Below are 17,092 nucleotides of genomic sequence, written 5' to 3'. Positions count from 1 at the left end.
CTGAGTGCAGAGGGCGTGTTTAAGTAGTGCATGCACATCTAACACGCCCCCTGCACTCGGAAAGTGCCGTACTGCACTTTGTAAATGCTTTTCAGTGCCTGTGGACACTGAAATCAAATAAAATAATAAAACAGTGTCTGAAGACATTAAAATAGATAGGGGATCAAGAAATTAATACAGGGGGTGTGTGACAGGTTCTGTCACACACCCTCTGCATTGTCAAAGTGCCATACAGCACTTTCCAAGCACTTTCAGTGTCTATGGACACTGAAAGCAGGTAGTCTGGATAGGAAGCAATGCAGGGGGTGAGTGACAGGTACTGTCACACATCTCCTGCATTGCCAAAGTGCCATACAGCACTTTGCAAGTGCTTTCAGTGTCTGGGGACACTGAAAGCAGATATCCCAATAGGAAGCAATGCAGGGGGTGTATGACAGGTACTATCACATATCCCCTGCATTGTGAAAGAGCTGTATGGCCATAACCCTCAACTGTACAGGTTTTCGCAGAATGCGCAGATGCCTGCCTCACATACCTCTCCACCTCCTAGAGCAAGAAATCTGTACAAAGCCATAAATAATGGGGGGACAAAGGCCCAGAAATAGGGACACTTTTTAAATATTGCTCATACAAACTTGGAAAGTTGATAGAATAATGGGTTTTGCATTAGCACAGATTTTTCTGAAGGGTATGAAGTCTGAAACTCAAATGTCTGTCATTATCTCCTGACTTAAACCCTAAGTGAGCTGCCAATGATTTGCTAGAAAACCACAATCATATGAGAAATGAACCATAAATATGAGGTAGAAATTTGGACATTCTGCAGAAATCTGTACAGTTGAGAGGTATACCACATCATATTTTTTTGTGGTTTCCCCCAAACATCTATCCCTACCTGGCAAATAGCAGAGGATGTGTGTCTTAAATAATGACAACCATTTGAGTTTAAGACTCCGCATCCATCTGAAAAGTCATGCTAATACAAAACATATTATTCTAACAACTTTCTAAGTTTGTAAGAGCAATATTTCTGTCCCCATGTGTCCCCTTACAATTTTCCTTACTGGGACTGACAAGGAGTACAGAAATAAAGTGGGTTTATTATTTTTTTTTCCATTCTAAGGTATGTTTAAGCTTACCTGAGTGGGTGTGCACGTTAGGTTCCTCTTCTAAGCATTGCTTAAACATCTTATAGCAGCTAAATAAAAATGTACAGCCCAAATATGAATGATGTGATAGCATAGTGGTTAGAGTCCTGGCTTTGTATGCAGACATTTATGGTTTGAGTGCCAAGACAGGTGCTTTATTTTTACATGGGAAAGCATTGTTTAAATTATCTTTTTATGTTAAATTATGTAATAATTGATATTTGTTACCCAGGGTAGTGTAGCAGGTGCAAAATGGAAGTGTGAGTGCATATAACATGTGAAATCACCTATGTATACACAAGTGTCCCATACAGTACAGTCACACCCCAAGGTAATGTAATGAAAACACATAGGGGGATGTTGTCATGTAAAGTAAATCATATACACTTAATAATATGTCAGTAATGATGAATTAATCTACAATCCTGATATTTTTTTAAAATGAAAACAGAGCAATGCTACATACTGCTCAGCTATGCTTAGACGATGTAAGCATTGCTTAAATGTGAATGCTTAGCAGTAATTAGCTCAGCTAAGCGGATTTGCACACTTGTAAGCAGTGCTCAGCATTTGCCCCTTTAAGCATTGTTAAACTCAACTTAGTGGATTTGTTCACTGCATAGCTGAGCTTAGCATTTTCAAAATGGTCCAATGACAGCAAAGGGTGGGAATTTGGCTTTATTTAAACCACATAGGTGGGATTACAGACAGAACCTGTTGTAGTTGATCTGTGCAGGTACTATGTCAGGCGTTGGTGAAGGAGCGCGCTTTCAGGTGCAGTGCTGGGGCATTCAGGAGTCCAGGGTCATGGCTGGACTCCTTGTAGAAAACCATGATGAGAGACTGCTGCAGGGCCAGTACCAGGGCTCACAATACAAAAATGAGGCCTGGGATCATCTCGCATGTGAACTCACCAGGGCTACTGGCATCCTCCAAACTGGTGAGCAGGTACGGCACCATTATGCTGACCTAAAGTGGAAGAAGGGGGCATTCTTGGCCCAGTGGACCCAAGATGCACAGGCACAGAATGCTCCAGTAGTGTGTAAGTATCAGTATGAAGTAGTCTGTATCAAAGTCTAGCCTGAGTGTGTGATAGACAGCTATGCATAATGTTTGTTTTTATCTCCTACAGCTGAAGCAGTGAGGGCTAGCAACTTCAAAGCCCATGCCAACAGACTGTTAAGGTTGTGCTGACAGGCTGGGGAGTACAAATCTATTTTGCAGTATATAGTACAACTAACTAAGAGGAATTACATTGATAGCTGCCAGTAGGTATACTGTTACTGTGTTAACCGAATAAATAAAGTTTGTCTGACTAATATTGATCTACCAGATAAGTAGTACTAAAGCACTGTGTCATGTCACTGTAATAAATATTAATACCATAAACCGTTGTGTTTACTCCGGTATGTTGTTGTAGAAATAGAATGTATACAAGTTCTCTACAGCAAATATGGGTTTGACAGCATGCATTAACTGAGGTTGTTCTGAGAACCAGCTGTTAAGAAAAACTATGGATTGTGGAGCTGTAAAACAAGATATAAATGGAATATAAAATATATACTGCACTAAGCTTGGAACCCTGAATAGTAATGTGTACTGAATCACAGTGTGTCCCATGCAGCTTTGCCGTGTGTTAACCTTTACTGTCCAGATTGTATTATTTCAAAGGATTAATGCACACTGCACTAACTATCTGTCATGCATGCATCTCAGGATTACAAGGTCAGACTGTCTAACCAAGAGAGTATTAGGCAGAAACCAGTCAAACAAGAAACAGATATTTCCCAGTAGCTCAGTGTGATGAGATATAGCTTAGTTGTTAGTTCTACACACCCAGGGAAGGGTACTGAGATGTGTGCATATATACACAAAAGAAATCCTGAATATTTGTTGAAACAGTCAGAAAGTGTTAACAGATATTTTCTCTACAGGTCTTACAGGTAAAGAAATGTGTGTAGTAGCTGTATGAAGGGTATACTAATACACTGTGTACAAATGTTCCACTGCCCAATATGCCCCATATGCCTGCAAATGACAGCAGGATAGGTACATACACCATTCACTCTCCCCCATACATGTCCTGTAAGTGCACACTATCATGGCTAGTGGTCACTGCTGCCAATAACTCTGGACACAGATAGGAAACCAGGTGAAGTATGCCAGTAGCACACTCACATAACAGCAGTGCAGGTCACCCAGTCTGTGCTGGATATGCACCCCTGACATGTACGAGTCCCCTCTAGTCATGTACCCAGAGCTGTCACAGCTTGCCCCATACCATTCCAGGTTGACAGTTTAACAGGTATGTTTGTGCTACAGAAGCTATGGGCCATAGGTAGATGTAAAGTGAGGGCAGACCAGTAGAGTATTGAGCAGTACTGTTGTGAAAAATAGAAGCCTAAACAGTTGTTAATGGACATCCCCCCCCCCCATCTGCATCAGTAATTATCATTCATATACTATATATATGTTGCTAAACCACAAAAAAGGCAAGCTGGCTGTTGACACTCCACACTTTAATTGTAGGTCCTTTCATTGAGGCACATACCTCAACTTCTTCAGACCTTGGTCTGAAGAAGTTGAGGTATGTGCCTCAATGAAAGCACTTTCAATTAAAGTGTGGAGTGTCAACAGCCAGCTTGCCTTTTTTGTGGTTTACAAGTATGTTGTTCTCAAAACCTAATGTGTTCTATTATTGTTCATATATTTCATTGGTTTCATGTTAACATACCTTGTTTAAATATCATTGTTGGTGGCCTGTTGCCATCAATTTTACTGGCATGCTGTTACAATGCCTACTGTTGTTTCATTTATGCATGTGCTCTGTTTGCTATGCAACTGTTTCACATCTGTTGTATGGGGGTTAATTGGAACACCCACGCATGCTGTTATAACTACTTTTGAAATGTTTTGTTCATGACTAACCAATATATTTTGTAAAACCTCAAAACTATACTATGTTTGGGAAGGCAGATCCAGGTGCATCGGCCTGTCCCACCGCATCTGGCTATGGCACCAAGCCCCAGCCCATCTGGGACCCAACCTGGAACTGCCTCCTATGCTGGTGCTGCACCATTTTCTGGTGGAACCGCCACAGGGCTGAGGCCTGTCCCCTCCCGGGCATGGGCACAGAGAGAAGCCCATCACCCGCCACCAGTTCCAGGGTATGGTGCACAGTGTCATATGCATAGAGGTGGATGAACGACTTCACCAGATGGAGGGCCACCTGGTGCAACTCGAGGGGCAGGCTGCCCCTCCTGTTCAGACCCCAGCACAGCCACCTTCAGGGTCATGAAGGTGCAGTGGTAACTGCCCGTGGGAACCTCAGTCCCACTGTATCCATTTGGGGGCTCATGGGCTTTGGATTCCCAACCACCCTCCCTGTCAAATGTGGATCCCCCTCATGTGTCATATACCACCCCTGTCTACTGTCTTGTATGTCTAGCCTGTTTGCGAATGCAACTTATCCTACCCAACCTACCTCCCCAAACATACTTACAGCCCTTCCCCAACATCCCACTCTCTCCATAAAAAAGGACATCTGTCCCTTAAAAAATAATTGCCCCATACATAGCTTTACATTTCGCCCCCATGTACACTGAAATTAATCAATCTACCCAAACATTATTGTACAAATGTCTGTCATCAACACTCCTTCCAGCGGGGTGTGAGCCTGTAAATTCCAAATTCTACACATTATTCACAGCTGTTGCTGCAGAAGAAATGTAGAGCTATCGTCCTTTCCTGCACCTATCCTGCACATCCCTAGCTGGTTTTCCTAATGTCTTACCCCCTGCTTGTCCCCATTTAACCCCTTTCCTATCACCCTTTTTTCTTTTCTTTAATTAAAATTAGCACGGGTGTAAGGGGAAGTAAGCGGTGCTAAGTGAAGCTAAGAGGACTTAAGCATCTCTTAGCATCATGTGGCTTTCCACAAAACAACGTAAGCCTGCTTACAACTGCTTAAAAGTGTTTTAATCACTCTGTCTCCATCAGCCCTTATTCTGCCCAGCAATAAAAAAAAATCAGACCAGCCAATTTCAAACCCAGGACACTGTGCATTATAATCACAGCAATGTACCACTACACCATCTAAGTTGTGAAAATTTACAATGCTTTAAGAAACATATCACACATTATGGTTATTTAACATTAATGAAAAAAAGTAATCTCTACCAAGTCTCGAACAAATACCCTGTGCAATACAATCACAGCAATGCACCTCTACACTGTCTAAGCTGTAGGACTTTGTAATGCTTTTACAAACATATCATGCACTACAGTTATTTAACATAAGGGAAAAATAAATATCCGTAGTACTCTCATATATATATATATATATATATATATGTATATAAATACATATACATATATATATATATATATATATATATATATATATATATATATATATATATATATATATATATATATATATATATATATATATATATATATATACATCTATACATATATATATATATATATATATATATATATATATATATATATATAAACAACCTCTTACTGCAAGACATCTGCAAAAAGCCTGACAAAGTGCAGGGATAAAAGGCAATCAATAGTGACATATTTGAAATATGCCTGTAATATGCATAGAAGTCTGCTAGAGTAGCATGGTTTGATTTAACATATATTATCTGATAGATTCCAGGTCTGAAACACAAATGATTGTCATAATTTACATCATCCCAGTGATTTTTCAGAAACCCACTACTGTTATGGGGAACAGACCAAACATATGAACCACGCATCTGGACAGCGTCTAGACATCTAGACAGTGGAGAGGTATTTCTGCAGTCATGTAACAGAAGAGAAAAAACACTGAGAGCAGCCAACCTTATCACACAGCACCTTCTCTACCACAGTAAGACCAACATGAGACTACCCCAAATCAGCTCTGGGGAATTACCCATGTTTTTGCAAATGTATCATGCACTATAGGGATTTAACTGTAGGGAAAAGCAGACATTGGTGAGAAATTTTCCACCCACAACCATATGCACCACAATCACAGCAACATACCAGTACCCCAAATTAACTCTAGAGTATAATGACTGTTTGAACAAACATATCCTGATTGCCAGTCACACACTACACCTACATATACTGCCTCAACTCACAGTCTACTGGGAATCCTGATTTGTTACAGGACATTTCTCAGTCTGCCCCTACAAACATATACACCTGATAGACCACCAGCAACTGTAGCAGCATGCAAAGTCAGCTAGAAAGGATCCATAACACTCACATCTGCTACTCTCACTAATCAGCCCAACAAACATTTACACACAACACTGCTACACAGTCTTGGCAGTCTGTTAACAACGGCCAGACATACATAACTCTCAACTGTAAAGATTTCCACAGAATGTCCAGGGTGTGGGACCATATTTATGGCTACTGCCGCATACCACCTCCAGGAGTCTGTTAAGTCATTGGGATGTTATCAGGAGAGCAGTCACTAAATAATGATATGCCATACCTCTGAACCTTTTACTGCAAGACATCTGGACAAAGCCTGACATACTTGGGGGACAGGGGGCCAAAAAGAGGGATATATCTAACATAATGTTGTTACAATAATAGTTACAATAATGGTGTGACAAATTGAAACTGTTGCTGCTATTACAGGGTTTGTTGAAACATAACATCCCTGAAGGATATGATGTCTGAAACGTAAATGGATGTCAACATTTACTAACTACAATCCTCACATTATCCTATTGATTTCTCCAAAAGAGAAATTGTCTGAGGAACAGACCAAACATAACAGGCAAACCTTTGGAGAGTCTGTGGACATCTGGACAGTTGAGGTGTATGTCAGAGACATATCACTGTCAGATGTCAAGTCACACAGAGAATGCATGTCCAGACAAACCCTTTAATCTAGCAATCTTCTATGTGTATAACAGCAATACTTACCATCTGTACCCAGTGCTGGAGCTTTGCCCCATGTTGTTGGGCTGTCTCGACATGTCTTGTTCTGAGAGGTATTTCCACCTACCATCTGTGAATCTGTAACCCCCACACCTCCATAATGTCCTACATACAGTAAAGGAAAAGGGGCAAGACCCACATGAAGGATTTAATTATAGCACTGTGTTTCTATGGCATGGGATAATGGAAAGACAACACAGCTGCACTGGAGGCAAGTAGCAAGTGGGAGACACTGATTGGTGCATATGCCATCAACTGCTTATGAGCATTACCTACAAAAGGCAAGCTGCTGCCTATGCAACACAGGTCTGAACCCATCTACACAAAGACAGGCTGCAACTATGCAAATCTATTCATTTGCATTATTCTGAAAAAAACTCTTCAGCACTATAACAGGTATGTCAATCACTTAAGCTTGGAATGCAGAAGGGGGATGCAAAAATGTGAAATAAGAAGTTAAAAACTAGGTTGCAACAATACCTGCTGGAGTCACATGCTGTTGTCTGTCACCTATGGTCATTCCTGCTTGCCCTGTGTGCAGTAACATAGATCACAGCTCTGGCCCCTGAGTCACCCCAGCAAAGGTCAGCTCATGTATGACTACTACTGGAGTGTCTGTTGTCCAATACTGACTATGACACTGTTATGGCAGCTACTTGGGATGTTGTAAATATTCATATGCCACCTATGAGTGCAACTATAATATATATGCTTGTCTTACAAATGTAAGAGACTTGTATAGGGTGTGTGCATAGTAAACAACAGGCACAGAAGTGTATGTGAACTGTATGTGATATACTGAGCCCATACCTGTCAACTGTCCATTGTTTTGCAGACTGACCACATGCCTGCCTCATATTTGCAGTCAATGCCTCATACAGTTGCATATTGTCTGGCACATCACTTGCAACCCATTAAAGACTGAAGTTATAACATAATAGCATACATTTGCATGTCAAATGTCATATCCTACAGAGTAGTCCTGTGAATGTGAAACCGACTTTGCTGGCAACTAAATGTGTTACAGCTAGATTCATAAAGTATCACTATTTTCTGGCCTTTGCCAACCAGTGATGTGTGCCTTTGTGGGGAAGTCTTGCTCTAACAGGAGGTATGTGTTTTAGCATGAAACCCATGCCAATGCAAGTGTATCTTGTCTTGTAGGATGCCGACATTTGTGAAGTCACTGACAGCTGCTTTGCAGCTGTGGAGAGCACACTAACCTTGTCAGGTTACTCATTAAATCATACATTTAGACCCCAAATGGAGGGCTGCAAAGCCACAGGAGGTGGAGTTTTAAACATTATAATACACATACACACCTCCAGGCAGGTCAGACCGTATGACCCACAGGAGACATCCTGAGTGCAGTTAACAGTTGACAAAACACCTACTCAAATCATAGCTAGTTACAGACCTCCGACCATGATTCTGGACAGCCACCACACCTATTAGGACTTGCTGGAATCTGTCAGGATTCATTTGTTTATCCTGCTCCTGGGTGACTTTAACCACCCGCCCATAATGTGCATAACCTATGCCACCTGAATATGAATGCATAGAGATTCCTCAGCTTTGTCAATGGCAATGAAGTGAATCAGCCAGTCAACACTCCTATGTCAGGTGGAAATATCCTGCACATGGTCCTAACCAACATGAGTAGCCATTGTAACACTTCTACAGCATCATCATCCTTAGTAAGACCTGACCACATAGCCATTGCTGTTCAGGTCACCAGTTCCCCTGTCCCCCCTTGTCAGGGTCAAACAAAATAAACTTTACACACATGTCTATAAATCTCCTCAGAGAAGGTAGAAGTAACTTTACAGCTACTGTCCCATCACTTTGAACTGCAGTAGTGTCCTAGCCCACACCAAAATACTATGTGAGCACCTACATAGCTGTATGGACTCAGCAATACCTGACAGGACAACATAATCTCCCTCAAGGTAGGGTAAACATCTGTGGTGGACAGCAGCAATACACAAATACCATAATAGGTGGAAATAATTGCCGGCCAGTGCCAAGAATGAGCATGGGCCTTACTGGAAGGAATGTCACCTTGGTCTGAACAAGTAAATAAGGTCACAGGTGAATTACCTTAAGGCTATCTCTGAGTGCAAACTGGACACATCTGCCAAGGCCAATTACTAGGCCTTCCACACATATGTCTGCAATCACAGAGGCAACACCCAAATCTGCTCTGTAGTGGTGGTCAATAACACCACTTACACATATGGCATAGATATAGGTAACCTGCTGCAGGCAGGCGAAGTGTAAACATCACCTCCCTGTCCCCCCATTGGTACACATGTCCAAGCACAGCATCTGACTCCTCCCCTCATCATCAGAAAGCAGGTCCATAATGCCCTCTCAAAGGCAACACACAGAAGTCTCCATAGGCCTGATGCCATCCCTGGCTGCATCCTACATAAACCCAGGCATGAGCTCTCAGCTCCATTACACACTGTAGTCAACCAAAGCCTGAGCACCAGTGTCATCCCATCTGCACAGAGGACAGCTACTGTCATCCCTATACACAAAGACAGAGCAATCAACTGTACGAGCCAATCATATGCATATTAGCCTAACTAGCCTGTTCTCCAAGGGCATGGAAGGCAATACAAGGACATTATGAACAGGGACATCGGCAACCTCAAAATGGTTGAGCCCACACAGTTTGGCATTGTCAAAAGGAGATCAGGCCTGTTAAACCTGATTGACTCTGAAGTGGTCAACAGACACAAGGATGAGTAGAAGATGGTGAACTATGCCTACTTTCACCTAGGACAGTTCTCTCACAGTAATCCCCAGGCAGCCAGGAGACATATGCCTACACAGCTAGGCATCAACCTGTATGTTACCGGAGGGGTTGCTAACTGTCTCAATGATATTACCCACCTCTAGTAGTAGAGTCTAGTAGTAGAGTCTTCCAGAGCGGTGTATCCCAAGGATCGGTCTGGGGGCCTCTACTGTTTGAGATATACATATCTGAGGTACAAGACAAAGGCAATGGTCTGTGGCTGACCAGGTTTACAGATGCTTGCAAGCTGGCCACTGTCTTACATTCCCCTACTGATGTGAGCATCCTGCAAGAGGCCTCACCCAAATTAATGACTGGTGCAAAAAGCATTGCTGCAAACTGAATGCCAGGAGATGCATCATTCTCCCTGCTGCTGCAGATGTTATCCACACTAATTATGACAGTAATAATGTACTGAACATGCAATCAGGTGTGAGGCAACTTGTGCACCAAGGTTCGTAGCAACCTGACAGTTACCCACTGTGTGTACACATTGTATGGAAGGCTGTCTGCATGGCCCATCTCACAAATATGAGTATGTCATCCAGGAACCCTGAGGCCACAACATCCCTGTACTCCACCCTTATCAGATGCATTATCAAGTACAATGGCTTCCTTGGCATGTACCTTGCCAAGCAAATGCAGCAGTTGTAGAGACTACAAAGGTCCCTGGCCAGGCAAATCCAGGGTCTGCAACACCTGTCCTATACAGATAGGCTGAAAGCCCTGTCCCTGTACTCAGTCTCATACAGACTGATCATAGGTGACCTGTGTCTGCCATACAAGGTGTGATGCTCGTGCCCTGGCCCAGATATCAAGAAGCCTCAATCCTCACAGAGTCTCATATATGAAGAAAGGATAACAAATACACACAGTAAAGTGCAATTTCCCTTAAGAGCACACAGAGATCAAAGTCAGTCTAGGGCTGCTTGCTCCCTTGCTCTCCAGGTCCCCAATAAGACTCCCCACTGGCACAGCAATAGGGTCCAGATCTCATCTTCATGGGCAACCTAAAACATCTAGCACCCTCTCTGTCCAACCTGTGCTTTGTGTCCCTGCCCAAGTAGCTGACACACACACACACACACACACACACACACACACACACACACACACACACACACACACACACACATGCACTTTGAGAAGAGTTTATACAACCACACAGACACTCATGGAGAAGGCTGGCACAGTTTCTCCAGCTGTGCCCCTTTCTCCCAGAGTATATGGTAGTTCCACTTGCCAACACCCACTAACACTTATCAGCTACTCAAAGACCCTTAAAAGGATGTCCAATTATTACTGTGCAATATTATTATCCAATTTGTAGTATAGCCAAGGGCTAAAGCTATAAGAGTGGCTTTATACAATTTTACCAAAAGCATACAAGTACTCTAAAGAGCTTAAATTATCTCTACAAAAAACAGCAACAGTTGAAATGTTTTAAAATATTTAATAATAAATAATTAAAAGCACAAGACAATAATTTCTACTACACATTGCTAGACAAGAGTTCAGAGATCACAAGGAATACTTAAAATATTTCAGTAGTACAGTTCTGACATCACAGAAAAACATTTAGTCTAATCTTTCTAGTTCTTAGCTATTTCTAAAAGAAAACACAAGTCTAAGGTAACTAACATATGAGCAAGACAGTGCTGTGAGTTGGATGTTCAAAACAAAAATGCTTAATGCCTTCTGATTCTCTCTTTTTAAATTGCTATTTTCAGTCTTGATTCCCAGTACATCATTTCACACTTTCCTTGTGTTCCCAGGCTAACAGAAACTACATAATTGTTATCTTGCACCTGCAGGAAACTACATCAGTAAAAGATATTCCACATGTAAACTCTAGTAATTATTCTTTAAGTTAAAACAATAGGCAGGATGCTTCACTCCAGACTCATCGACTTCAAATTCTAACTTCAAAGGGACACACATGAAATAATTTTAATTTCAAAGGACAGGCAAGAAATGCTTAACTTAGCTTTCTTTACAGCAGAGGGCAATGTTGCTACATTGTTTTAAGTTCAAAATTACACAGCATATTCTTTCATTTAGGAAAACAAGCCTGTAGTTCAACATTCATATTTACAAATGATAGAATTATCTATAAAATTCTATCTGACTAGGCTGGCAGCCTTCATCTATCTTTACCCAATCTTCACAGAAGGCCATTTCCCAAGCAGCCTTGATGGCATTTCTGCATATCTATAGGGCAAACACCACTCACACAGGATGCACACAAGGCGCTCACCTGGTCTGTGACATGTACAGTACTTTTTGGCAGGATAGTGTAGTGTCCCACACAATACACTGTCTGTAAAATACACTCCCTCCCCATGTCTAGCAGAGTACATGTATAGCCCTCTTGAAAAAAAGCTGGACGTCTACATGGGAAACAGATAAGACACCCCTGGGATCCTGTGTGTGTCCCAGCTGGACAGGGGAAACAGCTCCTGACTTTGAAGGGACATGAGCAAAAGTCTGGGCCAGGCTTATGAGGGCATCAGGGCCAATAGCCTGGTATCATCTTATGAGGCTATGCACCTACTACTGTACATGTTTCATGTATGTATTGCAGACTGTCCTGCAATGCTGTCTGAAATGAATGCCTGTGAGTCTGAACTGTGTAGGTACTGCAGTGATAGTGTACACTCTTGTTCCTTCATTAGTTATCATCACATATCATTACACCTTGTCATTGGGTTTGGTCTGTATTGCAGTAAGTCAGCTATTACAGTACATGCATATACAGTAGATGTCACTCCAATAGCCTTGGTCTTGGTCACAATTACCATTCTGCTACTAGGCCCATCACCAGTAGAATTTCTCACCCTTTGTTGCGGGCCTTACAGTAGCTATCAAAGAGTTGAAGTGTGGCAGGCAGAACTACTGTAAGGGTTGCCCTGAAGGGCCCATAGGTGTTAAAGCTGTGCCAGACTGTACCATGAGTTTGTGTGTGTGTGTGTGTGTGTGTGTGTGTGTGTGTGTGTGTGTGTGTGTGTGTGTGTGTGTGTGTGTGTGTGTGCACGTATGTGTGTGTGTGTGTGCATGCGTGTGTGTGTGTGTGTGTGTGTGTGTGTGTGTGTGTGTGTGTGTGTGTGTGTGTGTGTGTGAGTGGGTGTGTGTGTGTGGATATCAGCAAACATAATACTGCAGGGTATTAATTTACATATGTTGTCTTCCCATCACAGATGAACATGGGGGTTGGTGTCTCTCCCCCTCACAACCTGATGTCAGTGTCTTAACAGACTCCCATGATGATGGCGATGGTCATAGTGAGGCACAGGTGGATTGTTGGTGCCTGAATCTGTGCCATTGTTTGGTATCCCACTTTCACCCACCAGGTCCCCACAAACAGTCAGTACACCCTCAAATACCCAGTCTCCTGCATCCACAGATAATGGGCAGGTTGAGCATGTTGACATGGAAAAGGCTAGTGTGTTGCCTATGGTGAATGTGAGTCTAGACACTAGTCATAGCCACAGAGCAGGCAAGGTCACGCACTGGCAGATGGACAGGGATGCTTGATGGAGGACTTTTGTCCATCAAGCCCCTATTGTAAGTGTCACAACAGGTGTCACCAGACACATGTTCTGGTCCGTCATGGAGACACAGATGCGTACAGACCACCACACCAGACATATGCTCGTGGTCATGAATGCAGGGATTCTGACCATACATGATGACCTCCACGGCATTTATGATGCCATGCATCATCTTGCTGATGTTGTGGATAGGCAGTGGGGTGAGACATTTTCACTGCTCAACCATGCAATATCTGTGCTTGAGCATGTGGTGGGAGTAGGGCATGGGCTAGGTGGACGTAGGTCAGCAACATGATCAGCTGAGAGCCTATGTGGCCATGCACATTCACAATCCCGTAGTGGCAGTACCAACAACAATACCAAAAGGAGGGTGCTGTCCACACCATACCAGAGCAGGCCATAGGCACGTTGTCCTGGCCAGTCCCATCAGGGGCGTGGATCAAGCAGACAGCAGTCAACATCAGGGAGTAGTACTGCATCTGCTGTTGGGCCTAGTGGTGCCAGTAATACTCCTGGCAGAAGCAGTTCCTGCTCCCCTGCTGGGAGATGGTGAACCATGCATCTTGCCATGTATGGTTGAATGCTGTCCAACATAGACCTGTGTCAGGCATCCATATAGCTTGATGGCATAAAGGCAAACACTCACACATCCCTATCAAAGGCAGGTCATCACCAGACACACACAGCTCCTCTGCATGGCCCAGTTGAACATCACCCCTCCAGACACACACACATGATGTCAACCATATGGCCCAGCCTAGGCCTTTGGCAATCCAACACCACATCCTGGGCATGTGATAATACTTGTGCCACAACACTGTTATCCATACCATCAAAGCACACACATGCTCATATGGGTCTGATGCACAGGATGACTATGGTACAGTGTAGCAATGTCATGCTGTGTAAGGTCCTATCTGCTGGCAGTAGTTATGGGTACACATCGAGGTGCATGTACCTTGTTAGCCATGATGCCGTATTGCAGTTCATACTGCTGACTAACTGTAGTGTCATGTACTGTATTCTGGTTGTGTTCCAGGTGTCTGTGTGTCTGCAGGCTGTGGGCCTGCTGACAGTAGCAATGATGAATAAGGCGGAGTGGAAACACACAGTGACCTTTTCATAGCCAAGGTATAGCTGTATATGTACACATTTACCAGGTGTGTTTACATGCAACAGTGTGTGCGAGGCAATTGTGACAGACAGTGTGACCTTGCATACATACCATTAACACAGCTACCTAACCTTCATACATGTCACCTGGGTGTTCTCTAGGACCGCAGGCTCACACATACAGAGAAGGTTACTTGAGTACTGGCACTAGGTCCCTCACAAGCTTAGCCATTACTTTAACTGCAACAGATTCAGCTATCAGCACCTGTTGCCCCTGCCATTTTTGTTCCATCCACTTGACTGTTATACAGTTGATGAGGGTATGCCTAGTACTGTGTATGACAGGTTTGGGGTATGTATTCCAACACAGGTCACCCTGTGTCAGTCTAACCTAACAATCACCAGCATGTGTGTCTGTTATCTCATATGCATGTCTGGTCTCTTGTGCTGGTAGTGCACACAGAGTCATAGCCTTGCACATGTGGCACATGGGGCAGCCGAAGAAGGGCTGAGCACAGCCCCTACCTGCACAGTCTTACGAATGAAAGTGCTAGATACATAATACAAATAGCACAGTGGTACTGTAGTGTGGCAGTGTCTGCCACTACTATTGAAGTGGGTGACAATTGCAGGGGCTGTTAGGATTGAAAATGGTGGGTTCAGAGGTCCTTAATATGTTAGATCCAGCTCTCTTACACACACACACACACACACACACACACACACACACACACACACACACACACACACACACACACACACCACTGCATGGAGACATGCATTAAAACACACATGCACATAGAGGTGACACTTCTCAGAGTAGATGACCTACCCATCCATTAATGTACAATACACAGGGATACGACCATTGCATGCAAAACAGTGGCTTGGTGTTAGAAACTGCATAACTGTGCTTGTACGGTGGGTGACATCTGTATGGCCTGACACTAGGTTGGCAATGGGGGAGTTCAACAGGTGGAAGAGGCACACAAAATGGTATAGCCATCACATACACACACTGAAGACAGCCACAGGGTCTGTGCATACAGAAACACATACACAGTTGTCAATAGACATATTAGTAACCGTACGTATCAACTTGTATGTACTATAGTGCTGCGTACACATGACATGCTCCACATAGATTATATGCTTGGGACATAACACACAACCTCTTACAACAGGTAATCTTGTGAATGCCTTCTTGGATGGTGGGATAACCCATCAGACATAGCGAATGGTCTCTTCTACTTCTCCTACATACCTGCACAAGTGATAGAGTGACAGACTTTGCATCAGAGTGATGTGTCAGTCAGGTAAGATGTCTGATGCTGGCATGTGTGTCAGCAATGATATCACAGGAATGCTCATTGTGAAGGGCACAGACCACATATAGGTTGCAAATGTGGATATCACATGTACATCTATACAGATGACTGTTATGGGCTGTATAGTGTTACATGGTGCATGTGAGGCAGATGCCATTAACAGGGTCTTTAAAGTAATGATCAACAGGTCTTAAAATGGTATAATGTACACATACAACAGCCACAGGGGATATGCGTCACACACACTATTATAGTTGTCAGTATTAAGATTAGAATCCCTACCTATCTAATTATTTCTACTATACTATTACACAGTTACTGTACATGACACAGTTTAAAAGGCAGACAAGTGTATACAGGTACATTTAATGTGAATGACATCAGCAGGCCTTGTAAAGTAGAGCAAAGGGATGTGCACCAGGTGGTACATGCCTCAAAATGGTATAACCCACATCCCCAGATGATATTATTCTCACACACACACACACACACACACACACACACACACACACACACACACACACACACACACACACACACACACAGTATCACAGTTGCCAGTATTGAGTTTAGAACCCCCTACCTATCTAGTTATGCATACTACAATGTTATGCAGTTATTACATGCACCACGGAGCTTATAGGATTTAATAGTGTTGCAAGGTATGTCTAAGGTAATTACATCAGGAGCCCTTGTAAAGTATGACAATGGGAAATGTACTGGATGGGAAGGGCATCAAAATACATTAACCTACAAACATACACACTTGCAAACACCCTCATACACACACACGCAAGCGCACACACACACACACACACACACACACACACACACACACACACACACACACACACACACTTATACACACACACACACACACTTATACACACACACACACACACACACACACACACACACACACACACACACACACACACACACACACGCACACACACAATTTGCCATAACTGAGTATAGAACCCCTGCCTACCTAATTATCTGTACTATACTGTTACTTAGTTATTACATGCACCACAGAGCTTATGGGGTTGAGTGCTGTCCAAAGGTGCTTCTAAGGGCAAAGACATCAGCAGGACTGCTAAAGTAGGGCACTGGGAAGTGGTGTGGGTGAGAAAGACCTCAAAATACTTTGTCATGCAAACAAGCACACTTGCAAACTCTTGTACA

This window comes from Protopterus annectens, chromosome 3.part1 (genome assembly GCF_019279795.1).
Source record: "Protopterus annectens isolate FY-2018-M chromosome 3.part1, PAN1.0, whole genome shotgun sequence".
Taxonomy (NCBI): Eukaryota; Metazoa; Chordata; order Ceratodontiformes; family Protopteridae; genus Protopterus; species Protopterus annectens.
Note: the sequence above shows the minus strand (reverse complement) of the source record.